The following is a 25,192-nucleotide window of genomic DNA, read 5'->3' as shown; positions in this document are numbered from 1 at the left end:
GACAGGTGGCCAAGGGAGCTGCTATCTCTTTGGGGCCAGAGGCTCAGGACAGGCATGCTCTCTGCCAAGACTCCTTCCTAAGAGGACCACGCGACCTGCCCACCTCATCCCTCCTGTCTCCTTAGAAGGCCAGGCTTCCTTCTCTACACAGGGAGGCGGTGACGCTTGTATTGCCACCGGCGGCTGTGCCTGCCAGGGCCGGCTCTCCTGCTTGGCAACCTTTTCCAGACCAGAAGGCCAACGGCTCCTGCTCTTCTCCCTGGGCAGCGTGCTGCACCTTCCACAGACATGCACCTGGGGAGCGCAGTGAATGACATGTCCCTTTTCTTAAGGCTCTTTCCACAGGCGAAAGCGCACTTCTCTCTCAGGCAAAGGGATGCCCAGGCAAAGAGGATTTCGTTCCATGCGGGTTTATTACACCGTGCTGAGAAGACCAGCTCAGGCAACAGGAGAATCCCTCAGACCGGACACTGATTTCCCAAAGCATGCTGTGTTTTCCCAGAGGGGATGCCAGAGCAAAGAGGATTTCGCTCTATGCAGTATGCTCCCATAGAACTGCGAATACTAGGCTAAGGCAAGCAACAAAAGCAGCCCACAGAGCCGACTCTGATTTCCCAGCGACTGCTATGCTTTCACAGAAGTTTTCAGCTTGGCAGGAACCGCACTTTGCTGCTGCTTCCTCAGAAAGGCTTTGGGTGTTCACTCTGTCGCGGCAGGGAAGAAGAGAGGCGGGAGAGCTGGTGCCTCTTGGGGCTTACTTTTCCGGGCTTCAAGTTCACGCCCGGGGTTCACCATGCTATGCCGAACTAAGCAGACACAGTCTCAACCCTGCAGCAGCGTGCGTGTCTTAGCATGGCACTCTATGCATATTACCATCTCCTGGGGTAGGTAAGGCTTTGCCTTTTGCTCTGGCGCACAGGCAGACTCGGGGTCTAGGCCAGTGCCTTCACCACAGGAAAGAGGAGGTGACAGGATCACTGAAAACGCCCGTGCACTGGGACAGGAAACTGTGGGGGACTGTCTCCACTCCTTTCCCGGCACACGCACTGCCACCCACATCGCTGCCACATCTTGGTGGAAGACGGCATCTGACTGCCCGTTTCTCCATGGGTTTGTAAATGCGCGTTCCGGGTATAGCACCTGGTGGCATGCCCAAGTCTGCCCTTGGGACAGGTGGCCAAGGAGATGCTCTCCCCTTGGGACCAGAGGCACAGGACAGGCCTGCTTTCTCCCCTGACTCCTTCCTCAGAGTGGTTCACGCTCCTCTGCCCTAGTCGTCCCCTCATGTCTCCTTAGCAGCCGGGGTTCCATCGCTCTGCACATGGAGCAGGTGACACGTGTCTTGCCACCCGCCTGCTGTTAGTGCCAGGGCAGGCTACCCAGCTTCCTGAGCGTTTCCGGACCCCAAGGCCAAGGCTCCTTCTCTTCTCTGGGGGCGGCGTGCTGAGCCTTCCCCACTCTTGGCTTCTCTCTCAGGCAGAGGGTATGCTATGGCAAAGGGTATTTCGCTCCATACGAGTATCTTCCACCGAGCTCCGGAGTCTAGCTCAGGAAAGCAGTAGCAGCATCCCCAAACCCAACTCTGATTTCCCAAGGAATGCAGTGCTTTCACAGGGAGATGCCCAGGCATTGAGGCTTTCGCTGTATCTGGGTTTCTCCCATCGTGAGACTGGGCTCAGGCAAGCAGCAGCAGCTAACAGAAAATTTCTCAGCGAATGCTGTGCTTTCGCAGAGGCTTTGGCTTGGAGCAAACAGCACTTCGCTGCTGCTTCCTCAGCAAGCCTTCAGTTGCCTCAGGGAAGAAGAGCTGCGGGAGAGCTGGTGCCTCTTGGGCCTTGCTTTTCAGGGATCCATGTTCGCATCCTGGGATCACCATGCCAGGCCGAACTAAGCAGACACAGCCACAATGCTGCTATAGCGCGCGTAGCCTTGGATGGCACTCTATGCACACCACCATCTCCCAGTGTAGGCATTGCTTGGCCTTTACTCTGGCGCTCAGGCGGACTCGCGGACTAGGCCAGTGCTTTCCCCACAGGAAAGGAAAGATGACAGGATCGCAGCACACTGCCCATGCACATAATAGGGAGCTTTGGGGGACTGTCCCCACTACTTCCCCTTAAACCCCGTGCCTCCTCCAAGTTTCCACATCCTAGAGGAAGACGGCATCTGACTCCCCATTATTTCAGGGAGCTGTTTCTGCGAGTTCAGTGTAGGCGCCTGGTGGCTAGTGCATGTCTGACCCAGGGACAGGTGGCCAAGGAGCTGCTGTCTCCTTAAGCCCAGAGGCTCAGGACAGGCATGCTCTCTGCCGAGACTCCTTTCTAAGAGAGGACCACGCGCCCTGCCCACCTCATCCCCTCCTGTCTCCTTAGCTGGCCAGACTTCCTTCTCTGCACAGGGAGCGAGTGACACTTGTATTGTCACCGGCCGCTGTGCCTGCCTGGGAAGGCTCTCCTGCTTAGCAACCTTTTCCAAACCAGAAAGCCAACGGCTCCTGCTCTTCTCACTGGGCAGCTTGCTGCACCTTTCACAGACATGCTCCTGGGGAGCGCCATGAAAGACAAGTCCCTTTCCTTAAGGCTCTTTCCACAGGCGCAAGCTCGCTTCTCTCTCAGGCAGAGAGATGCACAGGCAAAGGAGATTTCGTTCCATGCGGGTTTATTACACCATGCTGAGGAGACCAGCTCAGGCAAGAGGAGAATCCCTCAGAACCGAATCTGGTTTCGCAAAGAATGCTATGCTTTCCCAGAGGCGATGCCCAGGGCAAAGAGGATTTCGCTCTATGGCGTATGCTCCCATAGTGCTGCGAATACTAGACTAAGGCAAGAAACAAAAGCAGCCCAGAGAACCGACTCTGCTTTCCACGCGACTGCTATGCTTTCGCAGAGGTTTTCAGCTTGGCACAGACCGCACTTCGCTGCTGTTTCCTCAGAAAGGCTTTGGGTGTTCACTCTGTCGCGGCAGGGAAGAAGAGAGGCGGGAGAGCTGGTGCCTCTTGGGACTTGCTTTCCCGGGCTTCATGATCACGCCTGGGATTCACCTTGCTATGCCGAACTAAGCAGACACAGTCACAACCCTGCAGCAGCGTGAATGTCTTAGCATGGCACTCTATGCCTATTACCATCTCCTGGGGTTGGTAAGGCTCTGCCTTTTCTCTGGCGCTCAGGCAGACTCAGGGTCTAGGCCAGTGCCTTCACCACAGGAGAGAGGAGGCGACAGGATCACTGCACAGGGCCCGTGCACTGGGACGGCAACTGTGGGGGACTGTCTCCACTCCTTTCCCGGCACACGCCCTGCCACTCACATCGCTGCCACATCTTGGTGGAAGACGGCATCTGACTGCCCGTTTCTCCGTGGGGTTGTTTCAGTGAGTTCCGGGTATGGCACCTGGTGGCAAGCCCAAGTCTGCCCTTGGGACAGGTGGCCAAGGAGATGATCTCCCCTTGGGACCCGAGGCACAGGACATGCCTGTTCTCTGCCCAGACTCCTTCCCCAGAGAGGAGCACGCAACCCAGCTTTAGTCTTCCCCACATATCTCCTTAGCAGCCAGGTTTCCATCGCTCCGCACATGGAGCAAACGACACTTGTCTTGCCACCGGTATGCTGTTCGTGCCACGGCAGCATATCCTGCGTCCCGAGCGTTTCCCGACCCCAAGTCCAACGGCTCTTTCTCTTCTCCGGGAGCGGCGTGCGGCGCTTTCCTCACACTTGGCTTCTCTCTCAGGCAGAGGGGATTCTAGGGTAAAGGGTATTTCGCATCCATGCGGGTTTCATCCACCGAGCTCCGGAGACTAGCTCAGGCAAGCAGCAACAGCATCCCCAAACCCAACTCTCATTTCCCATTGAAAGCTGTGCTTTCCCAGGGGAGATGCCCAGGCAAAGAGGCTTTCCCTGTATGCACGTTTCTCCCATCGCAAGACTGGGCTCAGGGAAGCAGCAGCAGCCCACAGAACATTTCTCAGCGAATGCTGTGCTTTCGCAGAGGCTGTGGCTTGGAGCACTTCACTGCTGCTTCCTCAGCAAGGCTTCAATCCCGTCAGGGAAGAAGAGCTGCGGGAGAGCTGGTGACTCTTAGACCTTGCTTTCCCAGGCTCCATGTTCGCGTCCTGGGATCACCCTGCCAGGCCGAACATAGCAGGCATAGCCACAATGCTGCAGGAGCGTGCGTAGCCTAGGATGGCACTCTATGCACACTACCATCTCCCAGTGTAGGCATCGCTTCGTTTTTTACTCTGGCGCTCAGGCGGACTCGCGGACTAGGCCAGTGCTTCCCCACAGGAAAGGAGAGTTGACTTGATCCCTGCACACCGCTCGTGCACTTAATAGGGACCTTTGGGGGACTCTCCCCATTCCTTCCCCTTAAACCCCGTGCCTCATCCAAGCTTCCATATCCTGGAGAAAGACGGCATCTAGCTCCCCGTTATTTCAGGGAGCTGTTTCTGCGAGTTCAGGGTAGGTGCCTGGTGGCTAGTGCATGTCTGCCCCAGGGACAGGTGGCCAAGGAGCTGCTGTGTCCTTAAGCGCAGAGGCTCAGTACAGGTATGCTCTCTGCCAAGACTCCTTCCTAAGAAAGGACCACGTGACCTGCCCACCGCATCCCCTCCTGTCTCCTTAGAAGGCCAGCCTTCCGTCTCTGCAAGGGAGCTCGTGATACTTGTATTGCCACCGGCCGCTGTGCCTGCCAGGGCAGGCTCTCCTGCTTGGCAACCTTTTCCAGACCAGAAGGCCAACGGCGCCTGCTCTTCGCCCTGTGCAGCGTGCTGCACCTTCCACAGACATGCTCCTGGGGAGTGCAGTGAAAAACGTGTCCCTTTTCTTAAGGTTCTTTCCACAGGCACATGCGCGCTTCTCTATCAGGCAGAGTGGATGCCCAGGCATAGAGGATTTCGCTCCATGCGGGTTTATTACACCGTGCTGAGGAGACCAGCTCAGGCAAGAGGAGAATCCCTCAGACCCGACTCTGATTTCCCAAAGAATGCTGTGCTTTACCAGAGGGGATGCCAAGCCAAAGAGGCTTTCGCTCTATGCGGGATTCTCCCATAGTGCTGCGAATACTAGTTAAGGAAGCAACAAATGCAGCCCACAGAACTGACTCTGATTTCCCAGCGACTACTATGCTTGCAGAATTTTTCAGCTTGGCACGAACCGCATTCCGCTGCTGCTTCCTCAGAAAGCGTTAGGGAGTTCGCTCTGTAGCGACAGGGAAGAAGAGCCGCGAGAGAGTTCCTGCCTCTTGGGACTTGCTTTCCTGGGCTACAAGGTCACGCCGGGGGTTCACCTTGCTATGCCGAACTAAGTAGACACAGTCACAACCCTGCAGCAGCGTGTGTGTCTTAGCATGGCACTCTATGCCTAATTCCATCTCCTGGGATACGTAAGGCTTTGCCTTTTGCTCTGGCGCTCAGGCAGACTCGGGGTCTAGGCCAGTGCCTTCACCACAGGAGAGAGGAGGCGACAGGATCACTGCACACGGCCCGTGCACTGGATGGGGAACTGTGGGGGTCTGTCTCCACTCTTTCCCCGGCACACCCCCAGCGCCCCACATCGCTGCCACATCTTGGTGTAAGAGGGCATCTGACTGCCCGTTTCTCCATGGGTTTGTTAATGCGCGTTCCGGGTATAGCACGTGGTGGCAAGCCCAAGTCTGCCCTTGGGACAGGTGGCCACGGAGATGCTGTCCCCTTGGGACCAGAGGCACTGGACAGGCCTGGCTTCTGCCCAGACTCCTTCCTCAGAGTGGTTCACGCGCCCTTTGCCATAGTCGTCCCCTCATGTCTCCTTAGCAGCCGGGGTTCCATCGCTCCGCACATGGAGCGGGTGACACTTGTCTTGCCACCGGCCTGCTGTTCGTGCCACGGCAGCATATCCTGCTTCCCAAGCGTTTCCTGACCCCAAGGCCAAGGCTGTTTCTCTTCTCTGGGGGCGGCGTTCTGAGCCTTACCCCCACTTGGCTACTCTCTCAGGCAGAGGGGATGCTATGGCAAAGGGTATTTCGCTCCATGCGAGTATCTTCCACCGAGCTCCGGAGACTAGCTCAGGCAAGCAGTAGCAGCATCCCACAGCCCAACCCTGATTTCCCAAAGAACGCAGTGCTTTCCCAGGGAAGATGCCCAGGCAATGAGGCTTTCGCTCTATGCGGTTTCTCCCACACGAGACTGGGCTCAGGCAAGCAGCAGCAGCCCGCAGAACATTTCTCAGCGAATGTTGTGCTTTCGCAGAGGCTTTGGCTTGGAGCGAACAGCACTTCGCTGCTGCTTCCTCAGCAAGCCTTCAGTTGTGTCAGGGAAGAAGAGCTGTGGGAGAGCTGGTGCCTCTTGGGTCTTGCTTTCCCGGGCTCCATGTTCGCGTACTGCGTTCACCCTGCCAGGCCTAACTAACCAGGCACAGCCACAACGCTGCAGGAGCGTGCGTAGCCTAGGATTTCACTCTATGGACACTACCAGCTCCCAGTGTAGGCATCGCTTGGCCTTTTACTCTGGCGCTCAGGCGGACTCGCGGACTAGGCCAGTGCTTTCCGCACAGGAAAGGAGAGCTGACAGGATCCCTGCACACCGCCCATGCACTGAATAGGGAGCTTTGGGGACTGTCCCCATTCCTTCCTCTTAAACCCCGTGCCTCCTCCAAGCTTCCACATCCTGCAGGAAGACTGCATCTGACTCCCCATTATTTCAGGGAGCTGTTTCTGCGAGTTTAGGATATGCGCCTGGTGGCTAGTGCATGTCTGCCCCAGGGACAGGTGGCCAAGGAGCTGCTGTCTCCTTAAGCCCAGAGGCTCAGGACAGGCATGCTCGCTGCCCAGACTGCTTCCTAAGAGAGGACCACGCGACCTGCCCACCTCATCCCCTCCTGTCTCCTTAGCAGGCCAGGCTTCCGTCTCTGCACAGGGAGCCAGTGACACTTGTATTGCCACCGGCCGCTGTGCCTGCCAGGGCCGGCTCTCCTGCTTGGTAACCTTTTCCAGACCAGAAGACAAACGGCTCCTGCTCTTCTCCCCGGGCAGCGTGCTGCACTTTCCACAGACATGCTCCTGGGGAGCGCAGTGAAAAACGTATCCCTTTCCTTAAGGCTCTATCCACAGGCGCAACCGCGCTTCTCTCTCAGGCAGAGGCATGCCCAGGCAAAGAGGTTTTCGCTCCATGCGGTTTTGTCACACCGTTCTGTGGAGACCAGGTCAGCCAAACAGGAGCATACCACAGACCCGACTCTGATTTCCCAAAGAATGCTGTGCTTTCCCAGGGGGGTTGCCAGGGCAAAGAGGCTTTCGCTCTATGCGGGTTTCTCCCATCCTGCTACGAATACTAGGCTAAGGCAAGTAGCAACAGCAGACCACAGAACCGACTCTGATTTCCCAGCGACTGCTATGCTTTCGCAGAGGTTTTCAGCTTGGCAAGAACCGCACTTCGCTGCTGCTTCCTCAGAAAGGCTTTGGGTGTTCACTCCGTCGCGGCAGGGTAGAATAGACGCCGGAGAGCTGGTGCCTCTTGGGTCTTGCTTTCCCGGGCTTTAAGTTCACGCCGGGGGTTCACCTTGCTATGCCGAAGTAAGTAGACACAGTCACAATCCTGCAGCAGCGTGTGTGTCCTAGCATGGCACTCTATGCTTATTACCATCCTGGGGTACTTAAGGCTTTGCCTTTTGATCTGGCGCTCAGGCAGACTCGGGCCAGTGCCTTCACCTCAGGAGAGAGGAGGCGACAGGATCACTGCACACGGCCCGAGCACTGGATGGGGAACTGTGTGGTTCTGTCTCCACTCTTTCCCCGGCACAGCCCCTGCCACCCTCATCGCTGCCACATCTTGGTGGAAGACTGCATCTGACTGCCCGTTTCTCCATGGGTTTGTTTCTAAGCGTTCCGCGTATATCACCTGGTGGCAAGCCCAGGACTGCCCTTGGGACAGGTGGCCACGGAGATGCTGTCCCCTTGGGACCAGAGGCACAGGACAGGCCTACCTTCTGCCCAGACTCCTTGCTCAGAGTGGTTCACGAACCTCTGCCCTATTCGTCCCCTCATGTCTCTTTAACAGCCGGAATTCCATCGCTCCGCACATGGAGCGGGTGACACTTGTCTTGCCACCGGTCTGCTGTTCGTGCCACGGCAGGCTTCCTGCTTACCGAGCGTTTCCTGACCCCAAGGCCAACGGCTCCTTCTCTTCTCCGGGGGCGGAGTGCTGCGCCTTCCCCACACTTGGCTTCTCTCTCAGGCAGAGGGGATGCTAGGGCAAAGGGTATTTCGATCCATGCGGGTATCTTTCACCGAGCTGCGGAGACTAGCTCAGGCAAGCAACACAGCATCCCCAAACCCAACTCTCATTTCCCATGGAATGCTGTGCTTTCCCAGGGGAGATACCCAGGCAAGGAGGCTTTGGCTGTATGCGGGTTTCTCCCACTGCGAGACTGGGCTCTGGCAAGCAGCAGCAGCCTGCAGAACATTTCGCAGTCTTTGGCTTGGATCAAACATCACTTCACTGCTGCTTCCTAGTTAGGCTACCGTCGCGTCAGGGAAGAAGAGCTGCGGGAGAGCTGCTGCCTCTTGGGCCTTGCTTTCCAGGGCTCCATGTTCGCGTCCTGTGTTCACCCTGCCAGGCCGAACTAAGCAGACACAGCCACCACCCTGCTGTAGCGTGCGTAGCCTAGGATGGCACTCTATGCACACTTCAATCTCCCAGTGTAGGCATCGCTTGGCCTTTTACTCTGGCGCTCAGGCGGACTCGCGGACTAGGCCAGTGCTTTCTGCACAGGAAAGGAGAGCTGACAGGATCCCTGCACACCGCCCATGCACTGAATAGGGAGCTTTGGGGACTGTCCCCATTCCTTCCTCTTAAACCCCGTGCCTCCTCCAAGCTTCCATATCCTGGAGAAAGACGGAATCTGACTCCCCGTTATTTCAGGGAGCAGTTTCTGCGAGTTCAGGGTAGGCGCCTGGTGGCTAGTGCATGTCTGCCCCAGGGACAGGTGGCCAAGGAGCTGCTGTCACCTTAAGCCCAGAGGCTCAGGACAGGCATGCTCTCTGCCCAGACTCCTTCCTAAGAGAGGACCACGCGCCCTGCCCACCTCATCCCCTCCTGTCTCCTTAGCTGGCCAGACTTCCTTCTCTGCACAGGGAGCTAGTGACACTTGTATTGTCACCGGCCGCTGTGCCTGCCTGGACGGCTCTCCTGCTTGGCAACCTTTTCCAGACCAGAAGGCCAAGGGCTCCTGCTCTTCTCACTGGGCAGCTTGCTGCACCTTTCACAGACATGCTCCTGGGGTGCGCAGTGAAAGACATTTCCCTTTCCTTAAGGCTCTTCCCACAGGCGCAAGCTCGCTTCTCTCTCAGGCAGAGAGAAGCACAGGCAAAGAAGATTTCGATTTATGCGGGTTTATTACACCGTGCTGAGGAGACCAGCTCAGGCAACAGGAGAATTCCTCAGATCCGAATCTGGTTTTGCAAAAAATGCTGTACTTTCCCAGAGGGGATGCCAGGGCAAAGAGGATTTCTCTCTATGCCGTATGCTACCATAGTGCTGCGAATACTAGACTAAGGCAAGAAACAAAAGCAGCCCACAGAACCGACTCTGATTTACCAGCGACTCCTATGCTTTCGCAGAGGTTTTCAGCTTGGCAGGAACCGCACTTCGCTGCTGTTTTTTCAGAAAGGCTTTGGGTGTTCACTCTGTCGCGGCAGGGAAGAAGAGAGGCGGGAGAGCTGGTGCCTCTTGGGACTTGCTTTCCCGGGCTTCAAGATCACGCCCGGGGTTCACCTTGCTATGCCGAACTGAGCAGACACAGTCACAACCCTGCAGTAGCGTGCGTGTCTTGGCATGGCACTCTATGCCTATTACCATCTCCTGGGGTAGGTAAGGCTTTGCCTTTTTTCTGGAGCTCAGGCAGACTCGGGGTCTAGGCCAGTGCCTTCACCACAAGAGAGAGGAGGTGACAGGATCACTGCACACGGCCCGTGCACTGGGACGGCAACTGTGGGGGACTGTCTCCACTCCTTTCCCGGCACACGCCCTGCCACCCACATCGCTGCCACATCTTGGTGGAAGACGGCATCTGACTGCCCGTTTCTCCGTGGGGTTGTTTCAGTGAGTTCCGGGTATGGCACCGGGTGGCAAGCCCAAGTGTGCCCTTGGGACAGGTGGCCAAGGAGATGCTCACACCTTGGGACCAGAGGCACAAGACAGGCCTGCCTTCTGCCCAGACTCCTTCCCCAGAGTGGAGCACGCAACCCAGCCCTAGTCATCCCACATGTCTCCTTAGCAGCCAGGCTTCCATTGCCTCCGCACATGGAGCAGGTGACACTTGTCTTGCCACCGGTCTGCTGTTCGTGCCACGGCAGCATATCCTCGTCCCGAGCGTTTCCCGACCCCAAGTCCAACGGCTCCTTCTCTTCTCCGGGAGCGGCGTGCGGCGCCTTCCTCACACTTGGCTTCTCTCTCAGGCAGAGGGGATTCTAGGGTAAAGGGTATTTCGCATCCATGCGGGTATCATCCACAGAGCTCCGGAGACTAGCTCAGGCAAGCAGCAGCAGCATCCCCAAACCCAACTCTCATTTCCCATGGAACGCTGTGCTTTCCCAGGGGAGATGCCCAGGCAAAGAGGCTTTCGCTGTATGCGGGTTTCTCCCACCGCGAGACTGGGCTCTGGCAAGCAGCAGCAGCCTGCAGAACATTTCGCAGAGTCTTTGGCTTGGATCAAACAGCACTTCACTGCTGCTTCCTAGTAAGGCTACCGTCGCGTCAGGGAAGAAGAGCTGCGGGAGAGCTGCTGCCTCTTGGGCCTTGCTTTCCAGGGCTCCATGTTCGCGTCCTGCGTTCACCCTGCCAGGCCGAACTAAGCAGACACAGCCACCACCCTGCTGTAGCGTGCGTAGCCTAGGATGGCACTCTATGCACACCAGCATCTCCCGGCGTAGGCATCGCTTGGCCTTTTACTCTGGCGCTCCGGCGGACTCACAGACTTAGCCAGTGCTTTCCCCACAGGAAAGGAGAGCTGACAGGTCCAGCAAACCGCCCGTGCGCTGAATAGGTAGCTTTGGGGACTGTCCCCACTCCTTCCCCTTAAGCCCCGTGCCTCCTCCAAGCTTCCACATCCTGCAGGAAGATGGCATCTGACTCCCCGTTATTTAAGGGAGATTTTTTGCGAGTTCAGGGTAGGCGCCTGGTGGCTAACGCATGTCTGCCCCAGGGACAGGTGGCCAAGGAGCTGCTGTCACCTTAAGCCCAGAGGCTCAGGACAGGCATGCTCTCTGCCCAGACTCCTTCCTAAGAGAGGACCACGCGCCCTGCCCACCTCATCCCCTCCTGTCTCCTTAGCTGGCCAGACTTCCTTCTCTGCACAGGGAGCTAGTGACACTTGTATTGTCACCGGCCGCTGTGCCTGCCTGGACGGCTCTCCTGCTTGGCAACCTTTTCCAGACCAGAAGGCCAAGGGCTCCTGCTCTTCTCACTGGGCAGCTTGCTGCACCTTTCACAGACATGCTCCTGGGGTGCGCCGTGAAAGACATGTCCCTTTCCTTAAGGCTCTTCCCACAGGCGCAAGCTCGCTTCTCTCTCAGGCAGAGAGATGCACAGGCAAAGAAGATTTCGATCCATGCGGGTTTATTACACCGTGCTTAGGAGACCAGCTCAGGCAACAGGAGAATCCCTCAGACCCGAATCTGGTTTTGCAAAAAATGCTGTGCTTTCCCAGAGGGGATGCCAGGGCAAAGAGGATTTCTCTCTATGCCGTATGCTACCATAGTGCTGCGAATACTAGACTAAGGCAAGAAACAAAAGCAGCCCACAGAACCGACTCTGATTTCCCAGCGACTCCTATGCTTTCGCAGAGGTTTTCTGCTTGGCAGGAACCGCACTTCGCTGCTGTTTCCTCAGAAAGGCTTTGGGTGTTCACTCTGTCGCGGCAAAGAAGAAGAGAGGCGGGAGAGCTGGTGCCTCTTGGGACTTGCTTTCCCGGGCTTCAAGATCACGCCCGGGGTTCACCTTGCTATGCCGAACTGAGCAGACACAGTCACAACCCTGCAGTAGCGTGCGTGTCTTGGCATGGCACTCTATGCCTATTACCATCTCCTGGGGTAGGTAAGGCTTTGCCTTTTTTCTGGAGCTCAGGCAGACTCGGGGTCTAGGCCAGTGCCTTCACCACAGGAGAGAGGAGGCGACAGGATCACTGCACACGGCCCGTGCACTGGGACGGCAACTGTGGGGGACTGTCTCCACTCCTTTCCCGGCACACGCCCTGCCACCCACATCGCTGCCACATCTTGGTGGAAGACGGCATCTGACTGCCCGTTTCTCCGTGGGGTTGTTTCAGTGAGTTCCGGGTATGGCACCGGGTGGCAAGCCCAAGTGTGCCCTTGGGACAGGTGGCCAAGGAGATGCTCTCCCCTTGGGACCAGAGGCACAAGACAGGCCTGCCTTCTGCCCAGACTCCTTGCCCAGAGTGGAGCACGCAACCCAGCCCTAGTCATCCCCACATGTCTCCTTATCAGCCAGGCGTCCATCGCCTCCGAACATGGAGCGGGTGACACTTGTCTTGCCACCGGCCTGCTGTTCGTGCCACGGCAGCATATCCTGCGTCCCGAGCGTTTCCCGACCCCAAGTCCAACGGCTCTTTCTCTTCTCCGTGAGCGGCGTGCGGCGCCTGCCTCACACTTGGCTTCTCTCTCAGGCAGAGGGGATTCTAGGGTAAAGGGTATTTCGCATCCATGCGGGTATCATCCACCGAGCTCCGGAGACTAGCTCAGGCAAGCAGTAGCAGCATCCCACAGCCCAACCCTGATTTCCCAAAGAACGCAGTGCTTTCCCAGGGGAGATGCCCAGGCAATGAGGCTTTCGCTCTATGCGGGTTTCTCCCACACGAGACTGGGCTCAGGCAAGCAGCAGCAGCCCGCAGAACATTTCTCAGCGAATGCTGTGCTTTCACAGAGGCTGTGGCTTGGAGCGAACAGCACTTCACTGCTGCTTCCTCAGCAAGGCTTCAATCCCGTCAGGGATGAAGAGCTGCGGGAGAGCTGGTGCCTCTTGGACCTTGCTTTCCCGGGCTCCATGTTCGCGTCCTGGGATCACCCTGCCAGGCCGAACCTAGCAGGCACAGCCACAACGCTGCAGTAGCGTGCGTAGCCTAGGATGGCACTCTATGCACACTACCATCTCCCAGTGTAGGCATCGCTTCGTTTTTTACTCTGGCGCTCAGGCGGACTCGCGGACTAGGCCAGTGCTTTCCCCACAGGAAAGGAGAGTTGACTTGATCCCTGCACACCGCTCGTGCACTTAATAGGGACCTTTGGGGGACTCTCCCCATTCCTTCCCCTTAAACCCCGTGCCTCCTCCAAGCTTCCATATCCTGGAGAAAGACGGCATCTGACTCCCCGTTATTTCAGGGAGCTGTTTCTGCAAGTTCAGGGTAGGCGCCTGGTGGCTAGTGCATGTCTGCCCCAGGGACAGGTGGCCAAGGAGCTGCTGTCTCCTTAAGCCCAGAGGCTCAGGACAGGCATGCTCTCTGCCCAGACTCCTTCCTCAGAGAGGACCACGCGACCTGCCCACCTCATCCCCTCCTGTCTCCTTAGAAGGCCCGGCTTCCGTCTCTGCACAGGGAGCCGGTGATACTTGTATTGCCACCGGCCGCTGTGCCTGCCAGGGCAGGCTCTCCTGCTTGGCAACCTTTTCCAGACCAGAAGGCCAACGGCGCCTGCTCTTCGCCCTGTGCAGCGTGCTGCACCTTCCACAGACATGCTCCTGGGGAGCGCAGTGAAAAACGTGTCCCTTTTCTTAAGGTTCTTTCCACAGGCACAAGCACGCTTCTCTCTCAGGCAGAGGGGATGCCCAGGCATAGAGGATTTCGCTCCATGCGGGTTTATTACACCGTGCTGAGGAGACCAGCTCAGGCAAGAGGAGAATCCCTCAGACCCGACTCTGATTTCGCAAAGAATGCTGTGCTTTCCCAGAGGGGATGCCAAGCCAAAGAGGCTTTCGCTCTATGCAGGATTCTCCCATAGTGCTGCGAATACTAGTTAAGGAAGCAACAAATGCAGCCCACAGAACTGACTCTGATTTCCCAGCGACTACTATGCTTTTGCAGAGTTTTTCCAGCTTGGCACGAACCGCATTTCGCTGCTGCTTCCTCAGAAAGCCTTAGGGAGTTCGCTCTGTAGCGACAGGGAAGAAGAGCCTCGAGAGAGTTGCTGCCTCTTGGGACTTGCTTTCCTGGGCTACAAGGTCACGCCGGGGGTTCACCTTGCTAAGTAGACACAGTCACAACCCTGCAGCAGCGTGTGTGTCTTAGCATGGCACTCTATGCCTATTTCCATCTCCTGGGGTACGTAAGGCTTTGCCTTCTGCTCTGGCGCTCAGGCAGACTCGGGGTCTAGGCCAGTGCCTTCACCACAGGAGAGAGGAGGCGACAGGATCACTGCACACGGCCCGTGCACTGGATGGGGAACTGTGGGGGTCTGTCTCCACTCTTTCCCCGGCACACCCCCTGTGCCCCACATCGCTGCCACATCTTGGTGTAAGAGGGCATCTGACTGCCCGTTTCTCCATGGGTTTGTAAATGCGCGTTCCGGGTGTAGCACGTGGTGGCAAGCCCAAGTCTGCCCTTGGGACAGGTGGCCACGGAGATGCTGTCCCCTTGGGACCAGAGGCACTGGACAGGCCTGGCTTCTGCCCAGACTCCTTCCTCAGAGTGGTTCACGCGCCCCTGCCATAGTCGTCCCCTCATGTCTCCTTAGCAGCCGGGGTTCCATCGCTCCGCACATGGAGCGGGTGACACTTGTCTTGCCACCGGCCTGCTGTTCGTGCCACGGCAGGCTATCCTGCTTCCCGAGCGTTTCCTGACCCCAAGGCCAAGGCTCCTTCTCTTCTCTGGGGGCGGCGTGCTGAGCCTTCCCCACTCTTGGCTTCTCTCTCAGGCAGAGGGGATGCTATGGCAAAGGGTATTTCGCTCCATGCGAGTATCTTCCACCGAGCTCCGGAGACTAGCTCAGGCGAGCAGTAGCAGCATCCCACAGCCCAACCCTGATTTCCCAAAGAACGCAGTGCTTTCCCAGGGGAGATGCCCAGGCAATGAGGCTTTCGCTCTATGCGGGTTTCTCCCACACGAGACGGGGCTCAGGCAAGCACCAGCAGCCCGCAGAACATTTCTCAGCGAATGTTGTGCTTTCGCAGAGGCTTTGGCTTGGAGCGAACAGCACTTCGCTGCTGCTTCCTCAGCAAGCCTTCAGTTGCGTCAGGGAAGAAGAGCTGCGGGAGAGCTGGTGCCTCTTGGGCCTTGCTTTCCCGGGCTCCATGTTCGCGTCCTGCGTTCACCCTGCCAGGCCTAACTAAGCAGGCACAGCCACAACGCTGCAGGAGCGTGCGTAGCCTAGGATGGCACTCTATGCACACTACCAGCTCCCAGTGTAGGCATCGCTTGGCCTTTTACTCTGGCGCTCAGGCGGACTCGCGGACTAGGCCAGTGCTTTCCGCACAGGAAAGGAGAGCTGACAGGATCCCTGCACACCGCCCATGCACTGAATAGGGAGCTTTGGGGACTGTCCCCATTCCTGCCTCTTAAACCCCGTGCCTCCTCCAAGCTTCCACATCCTGCAGGTAGACGGCTTCTGACTCCCCATTATTTCAGGGAGCTGTTTCTGCGAGTTTAGGGTATGCGCCTGGTGGCTAGTGCATGTCTGCCCCAGGGACAGGTGGCCAAGGAGCTGCTGTCTCCTTAAGCCCAGAGGCTCAGGACAGGCATGCTCTCTGCGCAGACTGCTTCCTAAGAGAGGACCACGCGACCTGCCCACCTCATCCCCTCCTGTCTCCTTAGCAGGCCAGGCTTCCGTCTCTGCACAGGGAGCCGGTGACACTTGTATTGCCACCGGCCGCTGTGCCTGCCAGGGCCGGCTCTCCTGCTTGGTAACCTTTTCCAGACCAGAAGACAAACGGCTCCTGCTCTTCTCCCCGGGCAGCGTGCTGCACTTTCCACAGACATGCTCCTGGGGAGCGCAGTGAAAAACGTATCCCTTTCCTTAAGGCTCTATCCACAGGCGCAACCGCGCTTCTCTCTCAGGCAGAGGCATGCCCAGGCAAAGAGGTTTTCGCTCCATGCGGTTTTGTCACACCGTTCTGTGGAGACCAGGTCAGCCAAACAGGAGCATACCACAGACCCGACTCTGATTTCCCAAAGAATGCTGTGCTTTCCCAGGGGGGTTGCCAGGGCAAAGAGGCTTTCGCTCTATGCGGGTTTCTCCCATCCTGCTACGAATACTAGGCTAAGGCAAGTAGCAACAGCAGACCACAGAACCGACTCTGATTTCCCAGCGACTGCTATGCTTTCGCAGAGGTTTTCAGCTTGGCAAGAACCGCACTTCGCTGCTGCTTCCTCAGAAAGGCTTTGGGTGTTCACTCTGTCGCGGCAGGGTAGAATAGACGCCGGAGAGCTGGTGCCTCTTGGGTCTTGCTTTCCCGGGCTTTAAGTTCACGCCGGAGGTTCACCTTGCTATGCCGAAGTAAGTAGACACAGTCACAACCCTGCAGCAGCGTGTGTGTCCTAGCATGGAACTCTATGCTTATTACCATCCTGGGGTACGTAAGGCTTTGTGTTTTGCTCTGGCGCTCAGGCAGACTCGGGCCAGTGCCTTCACCACAGGAGAGAGGAGGCGACAGGATCACTGCACACGGCCCGAGCACTGGATGGGGAACTGTGTGGTTCTGTCTCCACTCTTTCCCCGGCACAGCCCCTGCCACCCTCATCGCTGCCACATCTTGGTGGAAGACTGCATCTGACTGCCCGTTTCTCCATGGGTTTGTTTCTAAGCGTTCCGGGAATATCACCTGGTGGCAAGCCCAGGACTGCCCTTGGGACAGGTGGCCAAGGAGATGCTGTCCCCTTGGGACCAGAGGCACAGGACAGGCCTACCTTCTGCCCAGACTCCTTGCTCAGAGTGGTTCACGAACCTCTGCCCTAGTCGTCCCCTCATGTCTCCTTAGCAGCCGGGGTTCCATCGCTCCGCACATGGAGCGGGTGACACTTGTCTTGCCACCGGCCTGCTGTTCGTGCCACGGCAGCATATCCTGCGTCCCGAGCGTTTCCCGACCCCAAGTCCAACGGCTCCTTCTCTTCTCCGGGAGCGGCGTGCGGCGCCTGCCTCACACTTGGCTTCTCTCTCAGGCAGAGGGGATTCTAGGGTAAAGGGTATTTCGCATCCATGCGGGTATCATCCACCGAGCTCCGGAGACTAGCTCAGGCAAGCAGTAGCAGCATCCCACAGCCCAACCCTGATTTCCCAAAGAACGCAGTGCTTTCCCAGGGGAGATGCCCAGGCAATGAGGCTTTCGCTCTATGCGGGTTTCTCCCACACGAGACTGGGCTCAGGCAAGCAGCAGCAGCCCGCAGAACATTTCTCAGCGAATGCTGTGCTTTCACAGAGGCTGTGGCTTGGAGCGAACAGCACTTCACTGCTGCTTCCTCAGCAAGGCTTCAATCCCGTCAGGGATGAAGAGCTGCGGGAGAGCTGGTGCCTCTTGGACCTTGCTTTCCCGGGCTCCATGTTCGCGTCCTGGGATCACCCTGCCAGGCCGAACCTAGCAGGCACAGCCACAACGCTGCAGTAGCGTGCGTAGCCTAGGATGGCACTCTATGCACACTACCATCTCCCAGTGTAGGCATCGCTTCGTTTTTTACTCTGGCGCTCAGGCGGACTCGCGGACTAGGCCAGTGCTTTCCCCACAGGAAAGGAGAGTTGACTTGATCCCTGCACACCGCTCGTGCACTTAATAGGGACCTTTGGGGGACTCTCCCCATTCCTTCCCCTTAAACCCCGTGCCTCCTCCAAGCTTCCATATCCTGGAGAAAGACGGCATCTGACTCCCCGTTATTTCAGGGAGCTGTTTCTGCAAGTTCAGGGTAGGCGCCTGGTGGCTAGTGCATGTCTGCCCCAGGGACAGGTGGCCAAGGAGCTGCTGTCTCCTTAAGCCCAGAGGCTCAGGACAGGCATGCTCTCTGCCCAGACTCCTTCCTCAGAGAGGACCACGCGACCTGCCCACCTCATCCCCTCCTGTCTCCTTAGAAGGCCCGGCTTCCGTCTCTGCACAGGGAGCCGGTGATACTTGTATTGCCACCGGCCGCTGTGCCTGCCAGGGCAGGCTCTCCTGCTTGGCAACCTTTTCCAGACCAGAAGGCCAACGGCGCCTGCTCTTCGCCCTGTGCAGCGTGCTGCACCTTCCACAGACATGCTCCTGGGGAGCGCAGTGAAAAACGTGTCCCTTTTCTTAAGGTTCTTTCCACAGGCACAAGCACGCTTCTCTCTCAGGCAGAGGGGATGCCCAGGCATAGAGGATTTCGCTCCATGCGGGTTTATTACACCGTGCTGAGGAGACCAGCTCAGGCAAGAGGAGAATCCCTCAGACCCGACTCTGATTTCGCAAAGAATGCTGTGCTTTCCCAGAGGGGATGCCAAGCCAAAGAGGCTTTCGCTCTATGCAGGATTCTCCCATAGTGCTGCGAATACTAGTTAAGGAAGCAACAAATGCAGCCCACAGAACTGACTCTGATTTCCCAGCGACTACTATGCTTTTGCAGAGTTTTTCCAGCTTGGCACGAACCGCATTTCGCTGCTGCTTCCTCAGAAAGCCTTAGGGAGTTCGCTCTGTAGCGACAGGGAAGAAGAGCCTCGAGAGAGTTGCTGCCTCTTGGGACTTGCTTTCCTGGGCTACAAGGTCACGCCGGGGGTTCACCTTGCTAAGTAGACACAGTCACAACCCTGCAGCAGCGTGTGTGTCTTAGCATGGCACTCTATGCCTATTTCCATCTCCTGGGGTACGTAAGGCTTTGCCTTCTGCTCTGGCGCTCAGGCAGACTCGGGGTCTAGGCCAGTGCCTTCACCACAGGAGAGAGGAGGCGACAGGATCACTGCACACGGCCCGTGCACTGGATGGGGAACTGTGGGGGTCTGTCTCCACTCTTTCCCCGGCACACCCCCTGTGCCCCACATCGCTGCCACATCTTGGTGTAAGAGGGCATCTGACTGCCCGTTTCTCCATGGGTTTGTAAATGCGCGTTCCGGGTGTAGCACGTGGTGGCAAGCCCAAGTCTGCCCTTGGGACAGGTGGCCACGGAGATGCTGTCCCCTTGGGACCAGAGGCACTGGACAGGCCTGGCTTCTGCCCAGACTCCTTCCTCAGAGTGGTTCACGCGCCCCTGCCATAGTCGTCCCCTCATGTCTCCTTAGCAGCCGGGGTTCCATCGCTCCGCACATGGAGCGGGTGACACTTGTCTTGCCACCGGCCTGCTGTTCGTGCCACGGCAGGCTATCCTGCTTCCCAAGCGTTTCCTGACCCCAAGGCCAAGGCTCCTTCTCTTCTCTGGGGGCGGCGTGCTGAGCCTTCCCCACTCTTGGCTTCTCTCTCAGGCAGAGGGGATGCTATGGCAAAGGGTATTTCGCTCCATGCGAGTATCTTCCACCGAGCTCCGGAGACTAGCTCAGGCGAGCAGTAGCAGCATCCCACAGCCCAACCCTGATTTCCCAAAGAACGCAGTGCTTTCCCAGGGGAGATGCCCAGGCAATGAGGCTTTCGCTCTATGCGGGTTTCTCCCACACGAGACGGGGCTCAGGCAAGCACCAGCAGCCCGCAGAACATTTCTCAGCGAATGTTGTGCTTTCGCAGAGGCTTTGGCTTGGAGCGAACAGCACTTCGCTGCTGCTTCCTCAGCAAGCCTTCAGTTGCGTCAGGGAAGAAGAGCTGCGGGAGAGCTGGTGCCTCTTGGGCCTTGCTTTCCCGGGCTCCATGTTCGCGTCCTGCGTTCACCCTGCCAGGCCTAACTAAGCAGGCACAGCCACAATGCTGCAGGAGCGTGCGTAGCCTAGGATGGCACTCTATGCACACTACCAGCTCCCAGTGTAGGCATCGCTTGGCCTTTTACTCTGGCGCTCAGGCGGACTCGCGGACTAGGCCAGTGCTTTCCGCACAGGAAAGGAGAGCTGACAGGATCCCTGCACACCGCCCATGCACTGAATAGGGAGCTTTGGGGACTGTCCCCATTCCTGCCTCTTAAACCCCGTGCCTCCTCCAAGCTTCCACATCCTGCAGGTAGACGGCTTCTGACTCCCCATTATTTCAGGGAGCTGTTTCTGCGAGTTTAGGGTATGCGCCTGGTGGCTAGTGCATGTCTGCCCCAGGGACAGGTGGCCAAGGAGCTGCTGTCTCCTTAAGCCCAGAGGCTCAGGACAGGCATGCTCTCTGCGCAGACTGCTTCCTAAGAGAGGACCACGCGACCTGCCCACCTCATCCCCTCCTGTCTCCTTAGCAGGCCAGGCTTCCGTCTCTGCACAGGGAGCCGGTGACACTTGTATTGCCACCGGCCGCTGTGCCTGCCAGGGCCGGCTCTCCTGCTTGGTAACCTTTTCCAGACCAGAAGACAAACGGCTCCTGCTCTTCTCCCCGGGCAGCGTGCTGCACTTTCCACAGACATGCTCCTGGGGAGCGCAGTGAAAAACGTATCCCTTTCCTTAAGGCTCTATCCACAGGCGCAACCGCGCTTCTCTCTCAGGCAGAGGCATGCCCAGGCAAAGAGGTTTTCGCTCCATGCGGTTTTGTCACACCGTTCTGTGGAGACCAGGTCAGCCAAACAGGAGCATACCACAGACCCGACTCTGATTTCCCAAAGAATGCTGTGCTTTCCCAGGGGGGTTGCCAGGGCAAAGAGGCTTTCGCTCTATGCGGGTTTCTCCCATCCTGCTACGAATACTAGGCTAAGGCAAGTAGCAACAGCAGACCACAGAACCGACTCTGATTTCCCAGCGACTGCTATGCTTTCGCAGAGGTTTTCAGCTTGGCAAGAACCGCACTTCGCTGCTGCTTCCTCAGAAAGGCTTTGGGTGTTCACTCTGTCGCGGCAGGGTAGAATAGACGCCGGAGAGCTGGTGCCTCTTGGGTCTTGCTTTCCCGGGCTTTAAGTTCACGCCGGAGGTTCACCTTGCTATGCCGAAGTAAGTAGACACAGTCACAACCCTGCAGCAGCGTGTGTGTCCTAGCATGGAACTCTATGCTTATTACCATCCTGGGGTACGTAAGGCTTTGTGTTTTGCTCTGGCGCTCAGGCAGACTCGGGCCAGTGCCTTCACCACAGGAGAGAGGAGGCGACAGGATCACTGCACACGGCCCGAGCACTGGATGGGGAACTGTGTGGTTCTGTCTCCACTCTTTCCCCGGCACAGCCCCTGCCACCCTCATCGCTGCCACATCTTGGTGGAAGACTGCATCTGACTGCCCGTTTCTCCATGGGTTTGTTTCTAAGCGTTCCGGGAATATCACCTGGTGGCAAGCCCAGGACTGCCCTTGGGACAGGTGGCCAAGGAGATGCTGTCCCCTTGGGACCAGAGGCACAGGACAGGCCTACCTTCTGCCCAGACTCCTTGCTCAGAGTGGTTCACGAACCTCTGCCCTAGTCGTCCCCTCATGTCTCCTTAGCAGCCGGGGTTCCATCGCTCCGCACATGGAGCGGGTGACACTTGTCTTGCCACCGGCCTGCTGTTCGTGCCACGGCAGCATATCCTGCGTCCCGAGCGTTTCCCGACCCCAAGTCCAACGGCTCCTTCTCTTCTCCGGGAGCGGCGTGCGGCGCCTGCCTCACACTTGGCTTCTCTCTCAGGCAGAGGGGATTCTAGGGTAAAGGGTATTTCGCATCCATGCGGGTATCATCCACCGAGCTCCGGAGACTAGCTCAGGCAAGCAGTAGCAGCATCCCACAGCCCAACCCTGATTTCCCAAAGAACGCAGTGCTTTCCCAGGGGAGATGCCCAGGCAATGAGGCTTTCGCTCTATGCGGGTTTCTCCCACACGAGACTGGGCTCAGGCAAGCAGCAGCAGCCCGCAGAACATTTCTCAGCGAATGCTGTGCTTTCACAGAGGCTGTGGCTTGGAGCGAACAGCACTTCACTGCTGCTTCCTCAGCAAGGCTTCAATCCCGTCAGGGATGAAGAGCTGCGGGAGAGCTGGTGCCTCTTGGACCTTGCTTTCCCGGGCTCCATGTTCGCGTCCTGGGATCACCCTGCCAGGCCGAACCTAGCAGGCACAGCCACAACGCTGCAGTAGCGTGCGTAGCCTAGGATGGCACTCTATGCACACTACCATCTCCCAGTGTAGGCATCGCTTCGTTTTTTACTCTGGCGCTCAGGCGGACTCGCGGACTAGGCCAGTGCTTTCCCCACAGGAAAGGAGAGTTGACTTGATCCCTGCACACCGCTCGTGCACTTAATAGGGACCTTTGGGGGACTCTCCCCATTCCTTCCCCTTAAACCCCGTGCCTCCTCCAAGCTTCCATATCCTGGAGAAAGACGGCATCTGACTCCCCGTTATTTCAGGGAGCTGTTTCTGCAAGTTCAGGGTAGGCGCCTGGTGGCTAGTGCATGTCTGCCCCAGGGACAGGTGGCCAAGGAGCTGCTGTCTCCTTAAGCCCAGAGGCTCAGGACAGGCATGCTCTCTGCCCAGACTCCTTCCTCAGAGAGGACCACGCGACCTGCCCACCTCATCCCCTCCTGTCTCCTTAGAAGGCCCGGCTTCCGTCTCTGCACAGGGAGCCGGTGATACTTGTATTGCCACCGGCCGCTGTGCCTGCCAGGGCAGGCTCTCCTGCTTGGCAACCTTTTCCAGACCAGAAGGCCAACGGCGCCTGCTCTTCGCCCTGTGCAGCGTGCTGCACCTTCCACAGACATGCTCCTGGGGAGCGCAGTGAAAAACGTGTCCCTTTTCTTAAGGTTCTTTCCACAGGCACAAGCACGCTTCTCTCTCAGGCAGAGGGGATGCCCAGGCATAGAGGATTTCGCTCCATGCGGGTTTATTACACCGTGCTGAGGAGACCAGCTCAGGCAAGAGGAGAATCCCTCAGACCCGACTCTGATTTCGCAAAGAATGCTGTGCTTTCCCAGAGGGGATGCCAAGCCAAAGAGGCTTTCGCTCTATGCAGGATTCTCCCATAGTGCTGCGAATACTAGTTAAGGAAGCAACAAATGCAGCCCACAGAACTGACTCTGATTTCCCAGCGACTACTATGCTTTTGCAGAGTTTTTCCAGCTTGGCACGAACCGCATTTCGCTGCTGCTTCCTCAGAAAGCCTTAGGGAGTTCGCTCTGTAGCGACAGGGAAGAAGAGCCTCGAGAGAGTTGCTGCCTCTTGGGACTTGCTTTCCTGGGCTACAAGGTCACGCCGGGGGTTCACCTTGCTAAGTAGACACAGTCACAACCCTGCAGCAGCGTGTGTGTCTTAGCATGGCACTCTATGCCTATTTCCATCTCCTGGGGTACGTAAGGCTTTGCCTTCTGCTCTGGCGCTCAGGCAGACTCGGGGTCTAGGCCAGTGCCTTCACCACAGGAGAGAGGAGGCGACAGGATCACTGCACACGGCCCGTGCACTGGATGGGGAACTGTGGGGGTCTGTCTCCACTCTTTCCCCGGCACACCCCCTGTGCCCCACATCGCTGCCACATCTTGGTGTAAGAGGGCATCTGACTGCCCGTTTCTCCATGGGTTTGTAAATGCGCGTTCCGGGTGTAGCACGTGGTGGCAAGCCCAAGTCTGCCCTTGGGACAGGTGGCCACGGAGATGCTGTCCCCTTGGGACCAGAGGCACTGGACAGGCCTGGCTTCTGCCCAGACTCCTTCCTCAGAGTGGTTCACGCGCCCCTGCCATAGTCGTCCCCTCATGTCTCCTTAGCAGCCGGGGTTCCATCGCTCCGCACATGGAGCGGGTGACACTTGTCTTGCCACCGGCCTGCTGTTCGTGCCACGGCAGGCTATCCTGCTTCCCGAGCGTTTCCTGACCCCAAGGCCAAGGCTCCTTCTCTTCTCTGGGGGCGGCGTGCTGAGCCTTCCCCACTCTTGGCTTCTCTCTCAGGCAGAGGGGATGCTATGGCAAAGGGTATTTCGCTCCATGCGAGTATCTTCCACCGAGCTCCGGAGACTAGCTCAGGCGAGCAGTAGCAGCATCCCACAGCCCAACCCTGATTTCCCAAAGAACGCAGTGCTTTCCCAGGGGAGATGCCCAGGCAATGAGGCTTTCGCTCTATGCGGGTTTCTCCCACACGAGACGGGGCTCAGGCAAGCACCAGCAGCCCGCAGAACATTTCTCAGCGAATGTTGTGCTTTCGCAGAGGCTTTGGCTTGGAGCGAACAGCACTTCGCTGCTGCTTCCTCAGCAAGCCTTCAGTTGCGTCAGGGAAGAAGAGCTGCGGGAGAGCTGGTGCCTCTTGGGCCTTGCTTTCCCGGGCTCCATGTTCGCGTCCTGCGTTCACCCTGCCAGGCCTAACTAAGCAGGCACAGCCACAACGCTGCAGGAGCGTGCGTAGCCTAGGATGGCACTCTATGCACACTACCAGCTCCCAGTGTAGGCATCGCTTGGCCTTTTACTCTGGCGCTCAGGCGGACTCGCGGACTAGGCCAGTGCTTTCCGCACAGGAAAGGAGAGCTGACAGGATCCCTGCACACCGCCCATGCACTGAATAGGGAGCTTTGGGGACTGTCCCCATTCCTGCCTCTTAAACCCCGTGCCTCCTCCAAGCTTCCACATCCTGCAGGTAGACGGCTTCTGACTCCCCATTATTTCAGGGAGCTGTTTCTGCGAGTTTAGGGTATGCGCCTGGTGGCTAGTGCATGTCTGCCCCAGGGACAGGTGGCCAAGGAGCTGCTGTCTCCTTAAGCCCAGAGGCTCAGGACAGGCATGCTCTCTGCGCAGACTGCTTCCTAAGAGAGGACCACGCGACCTGCCCACCTCATCCCCTCCTGTCTCCTTAGCAGGCCAGGCTTCCGTCTCTGCACAGGGAGCCGGTGACACTTGTATTGCCACCGGCCGCTGTGCCTGCCAGGGCCGGCTCTCCTGCTTGGTAACCTTTTCCAGACCAGAAGACAAACGGCTCCTGCTCTTCTCCCCGGGCAGCGTGCTGCACTTTCCACAGACATGCTCCTGGGGAGCGCAGTGAAAAACGTATCCCTTTCCTTAAGGCTCTATCCACAGGCGCAACCGCGCTTCTCTCTCAGGCAGAGGCATGCCCAGGCAAAGAGGTTTTCGCTCCATGCGGTTTTGTCACACCGTTCTGTGGAGACCAGGTCAGCCAAACAGGAGCATACCACAGACCCGACTCTGATTTCCCAAAGAATGCTGTGCTTTCCCAGGGGGGTTGCCAGGGCAAAGAGGCTTTCGCTCTATGCGGGTTTCTCCCATCCTGCTACGAATACTAGGCTAAGG

The sequence above is a fragment of the Mustela nivalis genome (assembly GCF_964662115.1).
Source record: "Mustela nivalis genome assembly, chromosome: 18".
Lineage (NCBI taxonomy): Eukaryota > Metazoa > Chordata > Mammalia > Carnivora > Mustelidae > Mustela > Mustela nivalis.
The sequence above is the reverse complement of the archived record's forward strand: the minus strand, read 5'-3'. Positions refer to the sequence as shown.